This window comes from Canis lupus, chromosome 2 (assembly GCF_011100685.1).
Source record: "Canis lupus familiaris isolate Mischka breed German Shepherd chromosome 2, alternate assembly UU_Cfam_GSD_1.0, whole genome shotgun sequence".
Taxonomy (NCBI): domain Eukaryota; kingdom Metazoa; phylum Chordata; class Mammalia; order Carnivora; family Canidae; genus Canis; species Canis lupus.
Genome location: NC_049223.1, coordinates 70617657 through 70640366, shown reverse-complemented (window position 1 = coordinate 70640366; position 22710 = coordinate 70617657). Strand labels below are relative to the sequence as shown.

General features: G+C 52.6%; 1 long non-coding RNA gene across 2 annotated transcripts; it reads left to right on the top strand.

The window, feature by feature from the left end:
- The first annotated feature begins 1928 nt into the window (after positions 1-1928).
- On the top strand, positions 1929-15848 carry LOC106557751. 2 transcript variants are annotated; one of them, XR_005355083.1, is made up of 4 exons: positions 1929-2172; positions 5374-5485; positions 14620-14870; positions 14967-15848. It is a non-coding gene; the product is annotated as an uncharacterized LOC106557751 (long non-coding RNA). The 2 variants fall into 2 exon arrangements; XR_005355082.1 differs by lacking the exon at positions 1929-2172 and having other exon boundaries at positions 5184-5485.
- The last annotated feature ends 6862 nt before the right edge of the window (positions 15849-22710 follow it).

Below are 22710 nucleotides of genomic sequence, written 5' to 3'. Positions count from 1 at the left end.
ATCTCTTCAATCCGGAACTGCCCAGACTTCCAAAGGGCCACAGAGCCCAACAGCGACCTGGGGTTGGGGTGGGGGGCTAAGATCCAGGCTCCTATTCTTTTAAGCTGTTGGGCCCCTCACACAGCTGGTGCCACATCCCACTGTCCCCTGTTCACAGTCTCACCCTAGTCTCACCCTGAGACTTTTGCTCTGCACCACCTTGCTTTCCCGGGCCCCACCTGCTCTTGCTTCCTGAAATCCCACACTCATGGCCAAGGTCACTTTTTTAAAAATTAGATTTTACTTATTTATTCGTGAGAGACATAGAGAGAGGCAGAGACATAGGCAGAGGGAGAAGCAGACTCCCTGCGGGGAGCCCGATGTGAGACTCGATTCCAGGACCCCGGGATCACAACCTGAGCCAAAGGCAGACGCTCCACCACTGAGCCACCCAGATGTCCCAGCCAAAGTTACTTCTTCAACCCAGACCTGGTCGAGGAATCGTAGCCCCAAATCTCTTTCATCTTTGTGACTCTATCCTTCTCCCTCATCCCCAGAAAAACTGCAGCCATATCTGACCCAGCACCCAAGATCTCTCTATTTCAGGCCCCAGCTATCTTCATTTTAGTCTCCACAAAAAATGACATTAAAACCACGAAGTCTCAGGACAGTGGGGATTCGCCTCCATTCCCACCAGCAGATTCTTTATTCCGTGAGAACAGCAGCCCGGTCCCTGGCAGATGTGTTTGGGCTTTGGCTGCATTTAAATCACTGCCACTGTTGGTCGGGGACCCCGGTCACTGCTGGGCCTCCTGCTCTCTCCTCCCAATGCCTCCTTTGTGTTGCCGCAAACTGTTTTCACTTCCTGCAAAGTAGGTCCCGGCTTTGCAAAAAGTCCAGTCTCTGGTCCCGGAGGGACAGCTTTCCACCTTCTTTCCCTCCCTCCTGACCAGACATCGTGTCCTCATCGTCTGGGCCACAGAGGGAGGTGGGACGGTGCCCTGGATGTGACAGGAGGGTCTCTCCCTGTGGCCAGAGAAGCCACCTTGATGATGAACCAGCACAGTGAGCCCACTCTTGGCGTTCACGGATAAACACACCCGCCCATTCACCAGGAAGGAGCCGTGGGATCCTCATGGTATCGACACTGATGGTAGCTCACGATCAGGGCGCCCTTCCTGGGGGCCGGGTGCTGAGCTGGGCTCTTTCTAGGCACCATCTGTCAAGTCCTCCCCCAAACTTTTAAAAGGGGCGCTATTACTATCCCGCTTAGAGAAGAAACTTTGCCAAGGTCACACAACTGTTAGCAGTGGGGCAGGGAATTAGCCCCAGGGCTCTATGAATATGAGCGCTTCTAACTACCTCACAGCCATGTGTACAGATCCAAACCAGCCCCCAGTGTCCCGTGTGCACTCCTCCAACGCGCACCCCAACAAGTATCATGAAAAGACCCCTTGCTTCGCTGATGGGCAACATCCCTGTGTGCAGGATGAAAACCTCCTGTGCTCAGGGAGATGAATGCCCCCATGCGCACAGAGATGTCCTGTGAACACAATTGATGTTGCTGCCTGTAGTCTGGATCCAGCCCAGCCTGATTCCCTCTTGTTGGGCTCGGTGGTGATCCCACATTCAGGGAGACCTGTAACCAATTTCCAGGAATCCTAGACTCCAAGGCCTGGAGGCTCTTTGGTGAACCACTAACGAATGAACATGTTCTCCAAGTGCCCCCCACCCTCCGTCCCCGCGACCTACGAGTCTATAAAGCCCGGCTCCCTCCTTCCCTTAACTTCATTTGCCCAGTTACAAACCCCCTGGTGTCCACCACCTGGTCCGGGAAGCCAGCCTTTCTCTGAGACGGAGGAAGACAATTAACTGCAGTTGTGCTGGCTTAATCAGCGCAGCGTGGGGAGGGCAGTCGCGTTGCGAGGAGCTTGGTTTCAGGAGGTGAATTACGTGCTCCCACTGCTTCATCATCCTCTGTTACTGTCTTATCTTTATTCATTCTGGGAAATTAAATTAGCACTGTCTTTCCAATCTTGTTCTCCAGAGGAACAAAACAACAGCGGCAAAGAGAGAACTGGCCAGAATGGAGATATTTGAGCCCTTCTGAGCACCCTGTGTCTTTAAAGGCCTACTGCCCTGGAAAATACCAGGCAAGCAGACCTCCGGGGGATGGACTTTGAAGCATTCAAGGTAAGAGATTTGCTTCTTCCTTAGACCACACATGATGAGAATCAGCTATCCCAGGTCTAATACAGCATTCGGTCCATCAGTTGTCCCACCAATAAAATGGGCCCAATCCTAGTGTTGGTAGGAGGAACACAGGCCTAGGTTCCAGAATTTCAAGTGATAGCTGGTGTCATCGTTGCAGGGAGCTTTGTAATTCCACAGCAGGGTGAAGGATGTAGGGAGGAAAGCAAGCAGCTGGAGGTTTTTAAAGATTTGAACTCGGGATGACCTCTGAGGCAACTCCTAGCCCTGTGATCAGAAGACCCTCAACTCCAGGCATTGCCAAACCCGCTCTGCATCTGTTCTGCACCTGTGACACTTGTTAAAAACACAGATTCTGTGACACTCGAATGTAACTGAGAATTTATGACAAGTGAACAGCGAGTAGAAGTGATGTGTACCACTTGCAGGCCGCAGCAGTGAAGACACCCTATGAGATTTTCCAGTTCTTTCTTCTTTGTCAGAGATCATGGAGGCAGCATGTTGAGATGGCTGAGACATAGGCTCCAAGCAGCCTGTGTTGACATGGGAGATTGCAGTGCTGGCATCACCTGGCCCTCAGTGCAGTTTGTGAGAGATAAAGAAACAGAGAGAAAGAAACTCCTAGCCAGAGAGATTTGGGGATGTTTGTTACTAAGCATCCTACTAGCCTATCCTGACACATACAGACCCCTTTGAGGATCTGACAAAAATTATAGGTTTTCTCCTTAGGAACACGTACACTTGTATAATCTTAAGATTTGGGTTACATTTCCAGGGTCCCACTTCCTCCCTCAGCTCTAGGAGTGATTGGTTCAAGTCACTGCCCATAGCACTCTCTGTGACCCCATTTGTTACAATGGCGGCCCTCCCCTCCTATCACTCCCAGTTTCCCCTGCTCCCCTTTCCTGGTGGCCTTTGGCAGCCTCAAGTTCTCCCTTTCTCATGCAGAACAATTCAGCTCCCTGCTCCTGCCCCACCTGTGTGGGTCCAAACCCAGCCAGTTGGTCAGGAGAACGGAGCGCCTGGTTTATCAGCATCCGCTCTCCTTAGGAGGCACGTGGGAGCCTAATTAGCATTATAGAATTTGGAATTGTCTGTGTATGTATTTGCAGTATTAAGTCTGACCAAATTTCAGGGGGTTTTGGTCTCTTGAACCTCGCCTTCTCATTCTCAAATTGTAGGTTAACAACGCCAGCTCTTACCTACGGCCAGATGATTCCTGGGGCTCCTGGGAAACTACCCTGGACCTCCTCACATGCTCAGTGCAGGGCACTGAGAGGATTTAAGTCACAGGCTGGGTCCCACCTTCAAGACCCCAGGCTGACGGGACCCCCTTAACCCACCCCAGTGGGTACAGCCAACGCTTGGGCTTTTCAGCCTTCCACCTGCTTCTCCGATAGACATTGACATTTACAGTCAGGAACTTACTCTCCTACCCGAGGCCTGGTTTCAGGGACTTTAGCCATTAGAAAATCACAGACCTTCGGAAGTCCTGAGATTCTTGTAGCTGAGTCTCTGCTGTCACCTGCGTGGGGCTAACCTCTGGCTTGGCAGAGGGAGAATTTCCGAGTTGCCTAGACCTGGTTTCACATGTGGGGTCTGCCACTTGTTCACCTGTGTGAACATAGAGAAGTCACCTAACCTCGGCCAGCCTCAGTTTCCCCATCCGTGAAATGTGAGTATTGCACTAGGTGATCCCTCCATGCCCCACACCTATCCTCCACTCGGGCCATACAAGGGGGGCGTCTCTACTCTGGAGACCATCCCGGCCTCCCTGCCTTGGCATGTGCCATTCTTGCTGCCAAGAGTGCCTGTCCCCCTCCACCCGTCTCTGTCTCACACTTCTAAATACTCCCTGTGCTCCAGGACCTGCTGCAAGTGCCACCAGAGTCCGTCCCTGTGCAGCTACAATGACCTCTCCCTTCCCAGGACCCCTGACTCCTGTTGGCTGGATCTCACTGACTCTCTCCTTGTATTTTGCAGGCTTTCCCAGTGGAGAAAGCCAGTGCCCACTGAGCACCTATTATATGCCAGATTTTTGTGTCAGGTGTTTTACTAGCACCTATTTCTGATTTTCTCATCAACCTGTGAGGGAGGCATGGTTGTCCCCATTTCACAGAGATTGGATGTTGAGGCTTAGAGAGCATCGCCATAGTGACTACAGCCACATAGCCAGGAAGGGGCATCTGAGCCGGGTCAGTAGGGGGGTGCCTGCCTCCCAGATGGGGGCTCCCTGGGGAGACAGCGAGGGAACCCAACTTCCAGCCCCCGCGGCCTAGCAGTCAGCAGGGAGAACCGAGCAGCTCTGAGGCCAGGGCTGGGTGAGCAGGGGTGGGCAGGTCTCTCTCCTGCCATCAGTGCCTCGGGTTCAAGGTGAAGGAGGAGGAGAGGAGGCCCCTGCTCAGGGCAGACGACCCCTTAACCTGCTCTGGGTGAGGGGCACTAGGGCGGCAGGTGGACCGCTGGAGGGCTGGGCTCAGGGCAGTTCACCTCCCCTCACCCCCCAGGGATGACATTTGGGGTCCCTGGGAGCCGGGTCAGCAGGTGGTGCAGGAGAGTGGGGTGCAGCGGGGGTGGGGGGAGGGGGTGCCCGCCCAGCCACTGCAGCTCTCTCGCTACCTGTCTCCCTTCCTCCCTCTCTTTGTGATCCCCCCTCCAATCCTTGGTCTGTCTGGCGGAGGCCTTTCCTGTCTCCTGGGTGTGTGTGTCTCTCTCTCTGAGCCTCAGTCTCTTTCTGATTTTCACCCCCTCTCACAATGGGGGTGTCTACCTGGGTCTTTGTACATGTGCGGGATTTGGCATCATCCAGTCTGTCTGTATCTTTCTGTCCTTATCTCCCTTTGGATATTTCTTATTCCTTGTTTTCCCATCTCTGTGAGAAGCTGCTTTTCCCTCCATTTTCTATTCCTCCTCTCTCTCCTTTCTGTCTCTCATCTCCCCGCCCCATCTCTTGCCGAGTGTGTGCGTCTCTCTCCCTTTCTGTGTGTGCGTGCCTGGTGCCTGCGTGTTCGCAAAGGCTGTCCGGACGTCTCAGTCCCTATTTCTCAAACTCGCTGACTCCCCCCACCTCATATTTGTGGTGGGGACTCAGATCTGGGGGCACCAAGTTCTGAGGAAGGATAAATCAGTTTTCTGGCAGGAAGGCAGCTCCCAGCTGATCCTCAGGGACGGGACATGTTGCAGATCCGAAAAGAACCCTGAGTCACCTCGCCTGGTGTATTGGGAGAAACACTGGACCCAGAGCCAGAGGACCAAGGCACAGTCCTGCCTCTTCAACTTCCGGTGTGACCTTGGGGTGAGTCACTCAATCTCTCTGACCCTCTGTACCTCATTAGTAAAATGGGGGCTGTTGTAAAGATCAAACAAGTTAACTGCTATAAAACTGGAAGCCCAGTGCATGGTGTGGGGGTGCAAGAAGCAGGGAATGAGGCAAGACTCAAAGATTACCGAGTGTGGTCAAGGCCCTCAGGTGGGTGCTGGATGGAGGAGCTGCTGCTGGTCCTGGAGGAGTGGCGGAGGCTTCCAGGAGACGGTACAGAGTCAGCAGGTGCTGGCAGGGAGGCCAGCCGGAGGTTGGAGCCTCTCCCTTGGCCCGGCAGCCCAGTCCTGCCAGTGCCCTCCCCTGGGAAGGGTGACCAAGCCCCTTGAATCCATCATTAGGAGGGAACTGGGAGAAGGGCTGGCCCATCCTGCCCACACCTTGTCTGTGGGGCTGGGACGGACAGCACCAGCTCTCAGACAGACGTGCTCTTTCACTTCATAAGCACTTAGTAAGCCCTGATGTGTGCCGGGGCTGGCAATGCAGAGGGTAATGCAGCCTAGAGGGGGAGCCGGGGGTGATCCAAACACACACAAGGTGCGTGGGTGACCGCACACCGGGACGGAGGAGTTTGGGTATGATGAGCACACAGGACCCTGGGTCTGACCTCACCTGGAAATCAAGGTGGGCTTCCCTGAGGAGGTGATGTTGGCGACGTGAGCATGAAGGATGAGAAGGAGCTGAGTTCTTCTCAGCTGGGGAAGAGAATTCTGCGCTATTTATTGCTGCGTAACAAACTGCCACAAAACTTAGGGGCTTAAAACAACCATTTTATTTTACTCACCATTTTGTGGGTCAGGAATCTGGGAGGGCTCAGCGGGGCCACTTGGTGCCAGCTGGGCGGCAGGATCCCTTCCAAGGTGGCCTCTTCCCCACCTGGCCGGCATTCTGGTGCTCCCGGCTGTCTTTCTCTCGCCCACGGCGCCTTCTCCTCCAGAACCTCTCCACATGCCTGGGCTTCCTCCAGGGTGGCAGCCGCCCCGCAGACCGAGTTCTCACACGGAGGCTCGGGGCTCGAGGAGACCAACGCAGAAGCTGCGAGGCCCCTCACAGGCTAGCTCTGGGCCGGCGTCACCCCCACCGCACCCCACCGTCGAAGCAGACAGGCCGCTCCACGTTCAAGGGGGGAACACAGTGCCCCGTTCTTGCTGAAAGGACATCCGAAGCCGACACTACAGTGTGCGTGTAAACTGAGCATTGGGGCAGACCGTGATAGTCGCTGTAGATGAGTACAGACCGGGGGATTGTTCTGGACACCGAGATGGGGAAACAGAGGGAGAACTCTGACTCAGTGAGAGTGTGGTCGGGCCCAGGAGTACGGTAGGAAATCAGAGCAGGCTTCCTGGAGGAGACTCAAGCTGGGTCTTGAAGTTATATGGGACGTGGAGATAAGCACAAGAGCATGCACAGCCCGGGGAAGCAGGCCGAACAAAGGGCTGGCGGTGGGGGAGCCCCGCGATAGTGGGGCCACGGTCACTGGGGGCGCTGGCCGGCAGGAGGGGAGTGGTGAGAGCCGTGGCTGGTGCGGGCTGGTGGGGCCAAGAGGCAGGGCCTCAAGTGCCAGGTTAAGACTTGGCAGTGGGAGCCCTGGAGGCCTTGAAGCAGAGGAAGGTCAGCACTGAGCAAGACAGATGAAGATAGGGCAGGTGGGGGTGGCGGGAGGAGGGGGGGTGGGTGGTGGGTCACCTCAGGCTGGGGCTCCGGGCCATTTTATTAGGCAAGGCCAGAGATGAGATGGGAGCCTGAACCAGGGTGGGGGGGACTGAATGTGGAGGAGGGGCAGACAATAATAATGCTATTGCTACCATTAATCGAGAATGTCTACCACTCAGGCACTTTATCCTACATTGTTATGCTTAATCCTACAGCCACTCCACGAGGTAGGTAGTGTTGCTCTCCACAGTTGGCAGGCATAGCTCTGAGGCTCAGAGAAGTAAAGAAACTTGTCCGAGATCACACAGAGAGCAGCAGAGCTGAGATTCTCAAGACTGGGTCTCTCCGGTACCTGTGCTCCTCATCTCTGTGCTATGGTGGAAAAATTGGCTCAATGATTGTGTATATAGGGGTGGGGCCGGGAGGACAAGAGAGGAAATGACAGACCTGGTACCAATGCCATGGTTTCTACTCCGATTACTCAGAGGGAGGCTGGATGTTTCACAAGACCTGAGGACCCAGGAGCTGCGACCTCAGGTGGGCAGTTTCCTGGAGTGGGGGTGGGGGTAGGTGTCTGGGGAGTTGGCTTTGGATGGGTGGTGAGTTCAAGGGGCATGTGGTATATGGGGGAAGGGAAGGGGAGAGGATCCCGAAGGCAGCTGTAAAGTAGGAGAGTGCCAACTGGGAGGGATGGGATGGACTCGAGGGCTGATGGGGATCAGAGAGGGCAAGCAGCTTGCCCAGGGTCACATGGTGAGTGAGGAGCAACGGTGACCCTGATCTCGAGTCCCAACTCCAAGGAGAGACTCCCCGCTGCACCCTGTGCCATCTCCAGTTGTTAAAAGCACGGGCTCTAGAGTCCGACCGAGCTGGGTTCAAATCCCAGCTCCATCACTGAGCTCCTGGAACACTTACTCTGCCTCTCTGAGCCTCAGTTTTCCATCTGTAATGAAATATTACCTTTGTCACAGGAATATAGTGAAAACTAAATGAGACGATACTAAGTGCTGAGAACAGCCCCTGGCGCATTGTCAACATCTACTAGTGTTTGGGTGCTCTTGCTAATTCCCTTATTTTACTCTCTTCATCATCATAGCATTGAGGGTAAACATGTAGACTCGAGCCAGATGGGTTGGAATCCCAACACCATCTCTTACCAAATGCATGACCTTGGGCAGGTAACTTAACCTCTCTATCCCTCAGTTTTCTCACCTACAAGATGGGGATAATATTGATACCGACTTCATAGAGTTATTGGGAAGAGTGAATGAATTAATATTTGTAGAGTGCTTCCAACACCACCTGGCACATGGCAGGGGCCATGTCACCGCCTGATACAGTCATCCTTGCTGCTGTCTGCACAACCATAGTCACCGTCACTGTCCTCACCACCACCACGACCATCTCCATGATCCTCATCCTCATCCTCATCCTCATCACCATCATCACCACTGTCCCCCACCATCATCATCATCTTTATACTCATCCCTACCACCACCACTATCATCACCGTCACCATCACCATGCCCAGCCCTACCACCACCACCATCACCACTATCATCATCATCATCATCCTCACCACCATCATCCAGTCTTGAATCAATGAAGAGTAGATTCTCCTTGTTCCCAGCTATCTTCCCCCTACTGTTGATTAAAGAATAGCCCCTGGGATCCCTGGGTGGCTCAGTGGTTGAGTGTCTGCCTTTGGCCCAGAGCGTGATCCTGGAGTCCCCGGATCGAGTCCCACATCGGGCTCCCTGCATGGCGTCTGCTTCTCCTGCTGCCTATATCTCTGCCTCTCTCTCTCTGCCTTTCATGAATAAATAAATAAAATCTTAAAACAAAAAAAGAACAACCCCTGCCTCTTCCCTGCTGTTGTACCCACCCCTACCTTATCCTGAGGGCCAGGCTGTGCCCCGAGCCTGGCCCTCAGGATGAGCCTTTGTCAATTTGAAAGGAACAGAGAAAATGTGCTGTTTTAGACATGAGCTGCTTTGTAGGGGAGGAGTATGGAAGTCCTGAGGCCAGTTCCCTCAGAGGAGGGGATGGAACCAGGGAGCCGGAGCTTATCCAGGTCATCAGGGTAGTCAGGGCTGCGGGCACGAGAGCTGGAGTGAGTGGGCTCCCACTATGTTGCAGGCACCCCATATAAATTATGACATTTATCCTTCACAGCCCTCGCATAAGGAGGATAGGATATTCCCATTTCACAGATGAGAAACAGGCTCAGAGACATTAGAGAACTTGTCCAAGGCCATGGTAAGTCAGCAGCAGAGCTGGGATCTGAGCACAGCCTTGTCTGACTTGCAGGACCTGGCACCATGCTTGACACGCAGCAGGTACTAATTGGGTGGGTGGGGTCCTAAGTAGGTATCTGTAAAGTCCCTCCTGGGCTCTCCCTGGACCTCTCCCCATTCCAGGGACCCCATTAGGGTACTGACATGACTCTGAGTCTGATATTAGAGACAGGAAGTATTTCCTTTCTTAGGAAATTACCTTTTGAAGGTAATTCAAAGGATGAAGGATGAGCTGGTTCATCTGAGGACGCTCAGAGATCCTCGGTGGGACTGAGATCCATCCGGGTCAGGGATGCAGGCTCAAAAGACCTAAGCCCTCTTTCCAGCCCCCTGTTCACAACTTCAGGGCCTGGATTCCATCTCTTGCTTTCCCTGGGCCTCAGTTTCTCTCTCTGTACAGGGGTGGGGGGTGCTTGGACCAGATGGTCCTTATTTATTTATTTAGATTTATTTATTTATTTTTAGAGAGAGGGAGAGGGAGAGAAAGCATGAGCAGGAGGTGCAGAGGGAGAGGAAGAGAGAATCTCAAGCAGACTCTACTGAGTGCAGAGCCCAACAAGGACCTTGATCCTAGGGCCCTGAGATCACGACCTGAGCTGAAACCAAGAGTTGGACACCTAACCGACTGCACCACCCAGGTGCCCCTGGTATTGTATTGTATTTTATTTTATTTTATTTTATTTTTTTTATTTTATTTTTATTTTATTTTATTTTATTTTATTTTATTTTATTTTATTTTATTTTATTTTATTTTATTTTATTTTATTTTATTTTATTTTTTTATTTTTTTGGTCTTTATTTTAGAAACAGTAACAGCCAGTGCTTACTGAGCACGTGCCATAGGCTTGCCCAGCACTAGGCCCTCTCTATGCGTTATATTTTTTCCTCTCAAGGCATAAATTGATTGTCCCATTTATAGATGAGAAAACTGATCCCAGAAGGATTAAGTGACTTGACTCCAAAGCTTGTCCCCTTTGTCACCACCTGCCCCTTCCTCTGCTGGGATGGAACCCGCTGTGTCCACCTGACAATGGTCATCTCCCATCTGCTCATGTCCACACTGAGAGCTATCCATTCCTGGGTGTAGAGTATGAGAGGGAGAATGGACAAGGTCAGTGAGTTGCCGAGGAGTCAGGGAGGCCACCAAAGAAGGGGTACTGGGTAGGTATCCTCAACATCTTGAGTTGACTGTGGGGTGGCGTCCCCCTCCATCCCTCCCCCTCCAGTCCTCCCCCACCCCCATATTGGAGGAATGTTAGCAAGACCATGGCCGTGCTTGTCTCCTGTCCTGCAGGCTTGCTCAGTGGGATCTGGTGTCCTGGGTACATCTGCCCTAGACAGTGACTCCGTGGGCAGGGCCAGATAGCGAACCCCCTCCTGCAGACTCACTGGGTCTCCTGGAGGGGAAGCAGAGGGCTCGGTCCCCTCAAGCTCCATCCTCACACCTGAGACTGTAGCCTCCTAGTTATTCATCCTGTCATAGCTGGCAGGGAGGATGAGTGTCTGACAGAGTGGCCTCTTGGGGGAGGCTGAGTTCTAACTGGGCTCCGCAATTTGTCACTTGTGGGGCCTTGGGCAAGTCACCGCTCACCTCCAACCTGCTAAGTTGACTCAATGGGGGAATTGGGGCCTGCCTGCTTGGGGCTTTTGGGAGGACTCAGTGAGATGACAACTGTGCAAGCACTTTGCTCATTGGCCTGCACTGAACAAGTGTAGCTCACAGGATTATTAACCGGCCAACCCACCAGGTGCCTGCCTTCCAACCGGGGAAAGAGGAGGACCTGGCTCCAGCCTCCCTTTGGAGACTCTGGGACCTGGCCTGGGCAAGTTCAAGGGGACAGGGGTGGAATCACATACACGGGGCCCTGATTGGTGCCAGGCGCTGGGTGGGGAGGAGGCTTGGTTCATCGCAGCACAGCCCTGTGATATCCATGCTCAGGGAGGGAGGGGAGGGAATGCCCCTTTCCCATTCACCACCCCAGGGCTCTCTCCGGGAACCGAGAGGTGAAGATGATTATGTCTGACATCAGTAGTGCTCTGATCCATGCTGAATGCCCTGCCCCCTGGGCGACAGACCCCTCACAACCAGGCTGTGTGTGTAGGGGGGTGGGGGATTGTTGTTATTACCCCATTGTCCAGATGAAAACACTGAGGCTTAAGAGGTTATGTGGCTTGCTCCAGGTGAGCATGGGCACGCAGGGGCAGAATCATGATTTGAACTCTGACATCTGACTCAAGGGCCTGTGCTCCTGTCCACCCCTCTAGGCCTCTCACCAGTGACCCCTCTTGCTTCCTGGAGCCCACAAGCTGGTATGGGAGCAGCCAGGGAGGCCCAGGGGCAGGATTTGAATCCTGGTCTGTCTGAATCAGAACAGAGTCCTTAACTCCACTGCCCCTGGCTCCCAGGGAGTGAGCCCAGAACAGGGCTCGGCAGGACCTGAACCAGAGCTCAAGTCCAAGGCTGGGCAAAGCTGGTGCTTGTTTGGCCACTGGACCTTTCCCTGGGCTGGGCCACGCAGTCACCCCTCTCCTGGCCTCTTTGTCCCCTGCTGCAGTGCATCGTGGACACGGGCTGAGCTCTGGAGTCAGACACCAGCATGAGCCTAGATGAGCTCCTGAGCCCACACACAGGGCCAGAGGTGCCTCCCCTCCCCCGACAGGGTCACCACTCTTTGACAGACTGTGCCTCTTGAGGTCCTCTGGCGGGAGGGTAATGATCCATCTGCAGGACTGCAGTGAAGATGATTTCTGTCACCCTGGGTGGGGACTCTCTGGTCCCTTTTAGCCTTTTCTCTCCTCTGCTCCTGGATCCTGTGGGCTTGGGCTTCACAGTTACCCAGACATCAACGTGAAGTAGGACCCTGGCCTGTGCAGTCCAGGACGCAGGTGCAACCAAAGTGGGTCTACTCCCCCCCCCCCTGCCTCGAATCCCCCCCCCCCTTTACCAGCTCCCTCCCATTTTCCCTTCCACAGGTGCTGGGGGCTTTCAGACTCTGCCTGGAACTCATTTCTTCCACATTTACCCTGAGTCCCCCCCAGGCCCTCTCCAGCTCACCGTCTTCTGGGCCCTGCACCCTGCTCCCTGCCCCCCATATAAATGCGTATATAATTGCTGGTCCACTCATCTGTCTTCCCCACGGTTCTGAGGACAGGACCTGAGGCCTGAGAAATGTGTCTGTGTCACTATCACAGCCCCAGAAGCCAATCCAGGGCTGGGGAGCCCGTATGATGAATGAATGGATGAAAAGAGCTACGATGGCTGTCTTTAAGTAAATGTTTCATGAATGAATAGAGAACTATGATCATTCCTTCAAATATTTGGAGAGCTGCCATGGGAAAAGGGATCCGGCCTACGTGGGACCTGGAGTTGTATCTAGGACAGAACAGTAAGACGACAGGGACAGCATTCAGTTTAATCAAAGGAGAGGCTTCTTAACAGTCAGGACTGTCTCCATGTGGTGGGTGACTTGGGGGAGTGAGCCCCCTGTCCCAGGAGGTGTGTAAGCGAGGCTTGGTGGTAAGGTTTGGTGACAGTGTCCTAAGAGGTATGTCGGTGTATTGTATTCAGTGTATTTCAGCTATAGGACTTGGACTCCCAAGGCTGACGTCGGGGTAGGGCTGGGACAGATGCCATCACACCTCTGGGTTGGGAGGGAAGGAAGAGGGCGTGCAGAAGGGCCTAAAGAAAGACATCCTGGGTCCAGCGGCCTAGCTTGTGGTCAGAGAAGTCCTCTCCAGTCCTGGGGCCACCCTGGCTGCTGCCCTTGGGCTCATCACTGTGGTTCCCAGAGTCTCAGGTCCCTATCTGTCAAAGGAGATTTGGACTTAGTGCTCCCCAGGGGTCAGAAGTACCACAGAAGGACACCTGCTGTGTGTCCTTGGGTAGGTTGCTTAGCCTCTCTGAGCCTTTACTTCATCTAGAAAGATGAGATAATGGAAGTCACCATCCTCAGTGCGCAGGGGCATCTGGGAACCAAGTCATACCTGTGAATGGGCTGTCCTTCATTCATTCAATAAGTCTTTGCTGTGTACCTACTAGGTGCCTTGAAAAGTCTGAATTATCAGCCCCATTCCAGCTATGGTGTGTTTGTATATGTCGAAGCGACTTCACTTTGCCTTCCTGTGCAATGAGGCTGTGATTCCTGCCCCCATCCCACAGCTGAGGACTGTCCCTCCCCTCTGCGACCCATGGGATTGGGATTCCTGCTCTGAGAGCAGACACAGCCTCGTGGGCACAGAGTGGGTCCTCAGTGCTGTTCGGGGACCACAGGCCTGAGTCCTCATTAAATTCTTCACTCCGTCTCCGTATTTCAAGAGGCCTCGGGAAAACCATATTTCATAAATGAAACATCAAAATGTTTATGAGAAATAAACAACTGAAAGCAGTCCTGGTTTTCTGGCTGAGCTGATGGAGGTGTCAGATGGACCCGGATTCCTCTGGATGCTTCCCTCAGGCCCCACTGGGCACAGCCCACATTCCTTCTGATAAAACCTTCCCCCAGAGGAGGGGATGTAAGAGCCACCTTTTCCTGAACACCTGCTATACGGGCTCTCCAAGTCCCCAGGGGCCCGGCTGTGATCAGTCTCACCTACAGGAGAGTGGGGGGGATCACAGAGGAGGTGGGGTGGGTGCAGAAGGGACAGGGCGCCAAAGGGATGGGAAGGAGAAGGGCCCCAACCAAGGGATTCACACAGCTAATTTTCCTTCTCAGTCTGGTCTCTTTCTCCCTGTTTCTCTCTTCTCTGTCATTCTCCCTCCTGTCTCTGACTCTCTCCCTCCCTCCCTCTCTCTCTCCCTCTCTCTCCACCTGCCTCCTCTCCTCCTTCCCTCTCTCCTTCTCTTCCCCATGGGCTTCTGGCCTCTCTCCCAGCTCCTTCCCGCTGCCTGGGCTCTGGGCCCTTCTCTGGGCAGCGGCTCAGCCTTAGGGGATGGGTGGGCTGGGCTGGGGGTGGGTATTGGTTTCCCTCTGGCCCAGGCACAGAAGCCAAATGGGAGCCCCTGAGTGTGGGAAGAGGGGGCTCAGAGCAGGACCCAGCAGGAGGGGCTGGGCCTGAGCCTGGAGGGAAAGTCTGATTTTCAACGCTTAGGCATGCCAAACGGTTTACTTTCAGATGTTTTCTTCTTCCCTCTTACTGGCTGGTCCCTCCCTCCCTTCCCAGGTCACTTAAAAGACATTCCCTCAAGAGCAAAGAGAAAAGACATCCCATCAAGGACGAAGAGCGGAGACATCCCATCAAGAGCAAAGGAGAAGTGATGGAAGAGTTGAGTGTCAAACCCCAGCAACGTCATCACATTTAATCCTTCTGAGGCCTGTGAGTGCGGGTCATTGTTCCCATTTACTGTCAAGAGGATGGAGGCAAGGAGCAGAGGTGGCCTGTGAATTGCTGGAGGGCATGAGTGCTTTGCACCGGTGAGTGCCCACACTCGCCTGCTCCCCAGCCCCTCCTCTTTGCCCTCTATCCCTTGACCCCTCAGAAATCAACTCTGTGTTTTTTTATTTTTTTAGGACAGCAATGATTTGTGCAGCAAGTTGGGAAGGTCCCCAGGGGACTGGCCAGGCACAGGGAAGGAAGCCAGTCCCTGCCCTGGTGGCTTCCTGAAGGTGGTTGTGACTGTGCTGGGGTCACGACCCCCCTAAGGATGACAGGCAAGATGAAGAGCTGACCCCTGACTTCCCTGAGCTCAGCCAGGTTGGCTTCCCGCTGCCTCCTGCAGGGCGATCACTCCAGAACTCTCTCTTACCCACAAGGCCCCTAGCCGCTCCCTTTCCTGAGAGCAGGATGTTTCTGAATCTCTCAGTAATTTTCCTTCTCAGAGTGAGACAGAGCAGGGCCTGGACTAGGGTCCCCTCAACCCTGACCACCAAATCCAGCATTCTTTGGCTGTCTCCCTAAGGGAAAAAAAAAAAAAAAGCTAAAACTCTCTGCCCTTGAGCAGCGGGAATGTAGGGGCAGGATGCTTGCAGTCGGGAGGGACCAGACTGTGAAGACTGGTGAAGACCAACCAGTCTGTGCCGAGAAGGACCCCAGTACTGACTTTCACCAACATTCCCCCTTATTATATTACTAAAAATCATGCCGGGGGTGGAGATTTTTTTTAAAGATTAAAAAAAAATTTTATTCATGAAAGACACACAGAGAGGCAGAGACACAGGCAGAGGGAGAAGCAGGCTCCATGCAGGGAGCCCGATGTGGGACTCGATCCCGGGTCTCCAGGATCACGACCCTGGCCACGACCCTGGCCGAAGGCGGCGCTAAACTGCTGGGCCACCGGGGCTGCCCTCCCACCCAAGTGTCTCGAAGAAATTTTCCCTAACCTCTCCTTGGGGATCAGCTTAAGGATTCTTTCCCTTGGGCTTGAGCATAAGCCCCAATAAAGCCTTGCCCAGACCTCCTGTTTGACCTCCTGTCAACTTCTATTGCTTGAGAGCCCAAGGCCATGGTTCACTAACAAAGGGTCACGGAGTCTTCAGGCTGTTTCTGGTCCAGCCACCACCCCCTCCCTGATGCAGAACCCACTGCTACCCGCATGGCAGGCTCCCCGAGGGCTGAGTGTGGTTCATTCTCCATAGGCGTGGAGGCTCTGAGGTCTGCAGGGAAGGAGCTGATGGGGGATAGTCCTCACCCTCTGGTGGAACTCTCTGTTCCTTTCTCTGGGGTCTCACTGGGCAAGTCCGTCAAAAGTCTATCAAAAGTCCGGGAAATCGGGCCTAATGAGACCTGTCACAGAGGTCATTATTGTAAACAGAAAGGGTTAGGGTCCCTAGAAAAAGAAGGCCAGAAATAGCTTTCTTGACATAAGAAAAGTCATCTTAGGCCCCGGGGGTATCTCGTGAAAACAGGTCTGAACAAAGCCACCCTGGGGCCAGGAGACAGCCTAATCATATCAGGGACTACAAATCAGCGGTAAAACTCCCGGTGCTGATTCAAAAGTGAAAATCGACCTGCTGCACATTTGTTGTCAGTTATCTTTATAGGATATAAACCCCATACTGGACCAACTAAAAAGCCAGAGAGTTTGTGGTGCTGACCCTTGCCACCCTTGTGACTTCAATCTGGACTCTGTCTCCTTAACATGACTCCTGCCCCAGTTCCACACTGAATTCCCCATCGTGCAAGCCCCTTCATGAGTGTGTGTATGCCTTTGTGGCTTCAAACTTCCCCGCCTTGTTTGAGGAGACTGCTTTGAGAAATATCCCTGGTGTTCTCCATTGCTTCTTGCAAGTAAAACCCTCCCTTTTCCTTATTGGGTGTGTCTTGTGGCTCTCCCACCACCAAGAGGCAAACCCAGTTTTGAGGGACAGTATTGAGGATTCAAGGGCCAGTGGGTCTAGTCCAGTTCTGGCTTAGCCATTCCCAGCTCTGTGACCTCGGACAAGTTCCTTAGATTCTCTGTGCCTCAGTTTCCACATCTGCAAAATGGGGATAATAGTTTCTCAGAGGCTAGTTGCCAGCAGTAGATAAATTCCTGCATGTGAATAACTTCAAGCTGTGCCTAGTACTTAGGGGGTAAGTGCTCACTAATCAATAGAGTAGTAGTTGCTATTGTTTGGCACTGCTTTTTCTTTTCAATTTTTAAAATAGTGGTAAAATTCTGAATTCAGGCCAGCAGAATGGGCCATCCCAAAATGTGCCACTTTGGCATATTGATTATTTGGAGTTACTTAGGAAACAGCTGGTATGAGAAGGACTCTCTGACCTCCTCTGTCCCCTTGAAAGCAGGAAATAAATCTGCCGTGTGAAATGTGCCCTCCCTGTACCAGGAGGGCATGGGGCATTCTCATCACCGGAGACAGGGACTTTAAGGCAGAACAGGCTGTATAAACAAAACTTCCGCACTAATTTGTTACTGTAAGCCCAAAACCCTTTGTCTTGTCTGCATGTCACAGATTTATTGTTTCTTTGTCTCAAAGGTATTAGAACTGCCTCCTTTGGTCACTTCTTGGCGTCTCATATTTTTATAGGCTCCCATGTGTACGAAATTATGTGTTTTTCTCCTGTTAATCTGTCTTCTGTTGATTTGAGTATTAGACAAGTCAAGGGAAGGAACTAGAAGGGGAGAATAGAAAAGTTTTCCTCCCCTACAATACGTACAACGTTTGGTGTCTTGACTGTTTTTAAGTGTACAGTTCAGTGGTGTTAAATACATTCTCAACATTCTGCAACCATCACCACCACCTGGTAAACTGTTCATTAAATGAAAACTCCATTCCCATGACACAGCATCCCCCCCACTCCCCTCTCCCTCCAGCCCCGCAACCCCTGTTCTACTTTCTGTCTCTATGGCTATGACTATGGCTACTCTAAGTACCTCTTCTAAGTGGAACCATTCAATATTTGTCTTAGTGTGGCTGGCTGCCTGCACTTAGCATGTCTTTAAGGTCCATCCGTGTTGCAGCATATGTCAGAATTTCCTTCCTTTTTTTTTTTTTAAATGAGGGTTATTACAGAGAGAAACTTTCAGACTTAAAAAAAATAATCTGAATTTTATTTATTTTTATTTATTTCTTTTATGATAGTCACACAGAGAGAGAGAGAGGCAGAGACATAGGCAGAGGGAGAAGCAGGCTCCATGCACCGGGAGCCCGACGTGGGATTCGATCCCGGGTCTCCAGGATCGCGCCCTGGGCCAAAGGCAGGCGCCAAACCGCTGCGTCACCCAGGGATCCCAATTTCCTTCCTTTTAAGGCTGAATAATATTCCACTATATGTATACCCCACATCTTGCCTATCCATTCATCCGTCAATGGATGTTTGGCTCACTTCCACGTTTTAGCTCTTGCAAACCATGGTGCTCTGAACATGGGTGTGCAGGTATCTCTTCCAGACCCCACTTTTGGTTCTTTTGTGGCACTGCTTTTTGGGAGCACAGGTTGCAGGATGACAGCTATGGGAAGGAGTAGTTAGAGCCTCTGGTTTTCATCTTTAACACGGCTAAGTTTAGGGCTTGGAGCAGGAGAGGACATAGCCATCTGGAGGGAGAGACTCAGTTCTCTGCATCCAACTGAGACACACTGAAATATTTCCATCGGCATCTGGGGAGAGGAATGAGGACAGCACCATATGGGGCCCCCAGAGAGAAGAGAAGGAAGTGGAGGGGCACAGAGGAGCAGCAGCAGCAGGGATGAGGCCCTGTCCAAGCCCCCCACACCTTCCTCCTGTTGAGTGGGCCTGCCTGGGGCAGATCTTGGACCCTGGGATGCTGGAAAGCACGCTGGTGTCCAGCATGTCCCTCTTTTACAGATGAGGCCCTCTAATGTGTGGGGTTTTTCCACATCACCAAGAAACTAACTCAATTCTGGCACTACCTACCTGGAGATGACGTCAGATCACACAGAGGAAGGGCTTAGTCCCACGAGACTCCCTCTGTGCCTCCGCTTCAGATGCCAATGGCAAGCCCAGGATGTTCCCTGTGCTTCTGACCCAGGGCTGCAGATCAGAGGTTCCCAAGACCCCCTCCTCGGGTTTGATTAATTTGCTAGGGCCACCCACAGAGCTCAGAGAAACATTTAAAAAGATATAACTCAGGAACGGCCAGATAGAAGACATGCCTAGGGCAAGGTGTGTGGGTTGAGGTGTCCTGACCTAGGCACAGTTGATGAAGTCAGTGGCCATCCACCCTGGCGCTGCGTCTCCAGCCTCTCTCCCGTCCCTGGAGGTTGGCAAGGAAAGGGACAGGGAGTTCTAACCCTCTAATCACAAGCTTGCTTCTCCTGGCAACCAGCCCTGTCCTTGGGTTAACCCAGGGGCTTTCTGAAAGTCAACTCATTAACACAACAAAAGACACCCTGGTTGCTTTCAACATAGGAAATTCCAAAGGTTTTTGCAGCACTGTGCCAGAAACAGAGGATAAAGACCAGAAAGATGTTTCTTATCAATCACAGTATCTCAGGCCCCAAGAGAGGCCTTGTCCAAGGTCACACAGCAAATGGTTGTCCAGGCCGGGCAGGGCTGGCCCCAGGGCTCCTCAGAGGCCAGTGGCCCCGGAGTCTGTGGGTGGAGCCTCCTTCCAAACTGGGCCTCGGCCAGGCCAGTCTTACCACAGCAGGGTCACCCCGGGGGACACTGAGGCTGAAGCCCAGAGAGGGCCTGGCTGGCCTCGGGAGGCACAGCGTGGAGGTGGCAGTGTAGGGGCTTAAGTCGGGGACTCTTGTCTCCAAGCCCAGCCAGCATCGCTGACCTGATCCTTTCATTTAAAATCTCACCTAGAGCTTTGGAGCAAAAGCCGATTTTATTACAGATTTTGTGTCTTGCGTAAACCGTGCCCGCATACCTATCGTCTTGTAATTATTCTCATATTCTCTTTGTCTCCAGGGCCTCAAGACTCCTCCAGACTCGTACAGCCTCTCCTCCCACTGCCAGGCTCCCCGTGTTGGCCGCAGTGTGGCACGGAGTGCCTGCGCTATTTATTTCCTAATAAAAAGACAGCCTGGGTGGCCCATGGAGATTAAGACAGAGATCTACTATGAGATGATTAACCATAAAATCACAGGTGAAATCAACATCAGACAGGAGGATGAGGAGGCGGAGGAGGGGGAAGGGGAGGTAGAGGATGGGGAGGAGGGGGAGGAGGATGAGGAGGAAGAGGAGGGGGAGGAAGAGAAGGGGAGGAAGGGAAAGAGGATGGGGAGGAGGGGGAGGAGGAAGAGAAGGAACCTTTTCTGATAAAATGACTATGTGAGGGAGGGGGGAGGAGGGGGCAGAGGAAGGGGGGAGAGGGAGGGAGAAGAGTAGGAGAGGGAGAGGAGGAGGGGGAGGCAGAGGAGGGGGAGGGAGAAGAGTAGGAGAGGGAGAAGAGATGGAGGAGGTAAAGGAGGGGGAGGAGAGGGAGGGAGAAGATGGGGAAGAAGAGGCAGAGGAGAGAAAGGACAGGAAATGTTGGCCAAGGGGTGCAGGTTTGCACAGGCAAGTGGGGTTACTGTTGCCGCCAGGCTTCTGCCCAGAGAAGGCTGGGGGGCACTTGGGCCTGATTCTGGCCCTTCCGGATGGATGTGTGACTCCAGCCACATCCCTTCTACTCTCCAGACTGTTTCTCCATATATCCAATGCAGAGCCCCGACGGGGAGCTTCTTGCTTGGCACAGGTGAAGGAGCGTGGCCTGTGGCACCGGATGGGCTGGGGCTTGGAGTCCGGTGTGGCTGTGTCCTGGGGTGGCCTCGGGCAGGTCACTTCTCCAAGGTCAGTTTTCTCCCTACCGGGATAATGGTAACAAAGGTGATGACTGCAATGATGATGATGATGGTGATGGTGGACGACGGTGCTGGTGTGAGGGCTGGCATTTCCTGGGGGCTTCCCTACACTTCAATACATGTTGAAAAACACCACTTGATTCTATGTTGAAAAACACCACTTGCTTCAGGGCTCTCACCTGTACTGGCTTGTGGAATCTCATCCCCCCTCCCCCGCTCCCCTGGGGGGTGGATTTCCTAGAGAGGCTGGCCAGGATCTCAGAGAGCAGACGCCTGGCAGGTTTGGCCCCACAGAGGGCCTGGGCTGGTGGGCAGGCCGTCTCCTGCTTAGAATTATTTACTCCTGGATCATGTCGCCACCATACTAGCTAATTTCTGTTTAATTTAGATGTCGCTTTACTTCTTAGCAGTTCATACCAGACCATCATTCTTCTGTTAACCTTTCCTGATAAAATGACTGTGATCCTATTTTCTGTTTAGATCCTCACTGATAGAGAATTGGCCCTGGACCATGTCCCAGGATATAGGCCAGCAAAGATGGTATTTTCTTTTTAATGGCCTTTAAAAATCTAAAAACCATTTTTAGCTTGTGGACCAGGCAAAGACAGGCCACGGGCCGAACTTGGCTCCCCAGGTCATAGCTTGCCGATCTCTGTACTATGAGTGCCTGTCTGCCGGGGAAGAGGACAGACCCAGACCTTTTCAAGATTTCCAGGTACTGGCTATGAATTGACTCAAAATCCTGGGGACCCAACCTGCCACTGTGGTCTGCCGAAGTGGGGACCTACAATGGCCGGGTGATCGATGGAGTCCTATTTCAGGGTCATCTCCTAGTGAGCCAAGTCCATTATTTCCCTAGTTCTGAAAGTATAATTGGAATAGGCATCTATGGCAGCTGATGTAATTCCTACTTGGGCTCTCTGGCCCAGGAAGAGGCATGTAGAAGTCCCCGGAACCTCCCTAGAAAGGTGATAAACCCAATGTGATAATGATTCCTTGTAAGTGTGTATTTGTACATGTGCGGTGGTGGTGGTGGTGGTAGTGCGGATTATGAGGATTAATGCCACCATCCAACTTGAGAGAAACAAGGCTACTTCTAGATGGGCATGCCAACTAAGCTGATTAACTTATTCTGAAGTTAGGTGGATTTCAGAGAATGACTGGATTATTGTAGACAGTTGGGTGGTTACTCTAATGGAGGCTGTTTTTCCAGATGTATTCTTTTCATTGGAGCAAAGCAATATGGCCCATGGCAGCTGGATCTTGCTGGTGCCTTTTTGTCCAAACCAATTTTGTAGGGACCATCAGGAGCAGTTTTCTGTGACCTGGCAGGGCCAACTGTATACCATCAGAATCTTACCTAAGGGGAGTGGCAAGTCTCCTGCTCCTAATCACTCGTAATATAGTTTTGGCCGTCTTGACACACCACAGAATGTCACACTGGTCCAATTCCGCTCGACAACAGGGTCATCCGTGAAGCTGCTAGTTTTGAGTGGGAACCTAGGAAGAGAGGTCTGCAGTGATTCCAGGCTGGAGTGCAAACTGCTCTATCCCTTCGGCTTTATGATACAACAGAGCCAATGATACTTAAAGTATCTGCGGCACCCGGGATGCTCCTGGAGCTTGTGGCCAGCACCAGGTGGAGAACTGGTAGAGGAGACAGTTAAGTAGACGTGAGCTGGAGGCAAGCGGTGATAAATACGTTACACATTAGAAGCCCAAGGGTACAACATCCTGTCTTTGTGGCTTTCGAGAACCCTCAACATCCTATCTTTGTGGCTTCCAAGACCCCTAGACATCCTGTCTTTATAGCTTCCGAGACCCTTCAACGTACTTTGTGGCTTTTGAGACCCCTCAACATCCTGTCTTTGTGGCTTCTGAGACCCCTCAATATCCTGGCCTTGTGGCTTCTAAGACCCTGGGGCTAACAGACCAAGAGCCCCAGATGCAAAATGTGGCCTCCCCTTCATTCACCTCTGTCCCAGGGTAACCCCTACACTCATTATAGTGCATTTCTATCACGATCTCAGCCCCACTCCACAGTGGAAAACTGCCATGATGG